The sequence below is a fragment of the Fragaria vesca genome, linkage group LG2 (genome assembly GCF_000184155.1).
Source record: "Fragaria vesca subsp. vesca linkage group LG2, FraVesHawaii_1.0, whole genome shotgun sequence".
NCBI lineage: Eukaryota > Viridiplantae > Streptophyta > Magnoliopsida > Rosales > Rosaceae > Fragaria > Fragaria vesca.
Genome location: NC_020492.1, coordinates 1,414,207 through 1,414,960, shown reverse-complemented (window position 1 = coordinate 1,414,960; position 754 = coordinate 1,414,207).

Sequence of the window (754 nt, the reverse complement as noted above, 5' to 3'; positions counted from 1 at the left end):
CACCTATCCAGCAATGAAGTAGAGACGACGGCGAAGCTTTTGGGACTAGTGTGACGGTCTCCGGTGGTTTGACGGCGGAGCTAGGCCGAGAAGAAAATCTGGCAGATAATAGACTTCTTACCATCCATCTTCGCCTATATAAAGAACTTTAGCCGATGAAATTCTTTATTTTCGTCGGCTAAACTCTTTTGAAAATTTTGGTTGACCGCCAAAAAATTTTGGTTGAAAATTTTGAAAATTTTGAAAATTTTTCGACTTTAGCCGACGACTTTTCATATATTTTCGTCGGCTAAAGTCCTTTGAAAATTTTCCTCCAACTTTGGTTTACCGCCTAAAAAATTTTGAAATTTTTTGACCTTAGCCGACGACTTTTCATATATTTCCGTCGGCTAAAGTCTATAAATTCACGAAAACGCTCATATCTCCCCCTATATTACGTAATTTAGTCAAACCTTCCACACCAAAAACTCTCACGTAGATGAGACGCAACTGCCCATTTAAAAATTTCGAGACATTTACCTTCCGACGATAGGGCTCCCCATAAACCCGAATAACGGTAAATAGTAGACACGTTGTGATTCCGATGACTAAAATTCACAAACCAAAATTCGACCGTCAGATATGATCATTATGACGAAAGATGTCTATGGTAAAAAATTCAACTGGATTCGACAACGTTAAGGGCTCGATCGAAACGGTCAACTCTAATCGAAAATAAGAAACTAGCATTTTCAAGCCCTAAACGGACTCGGAT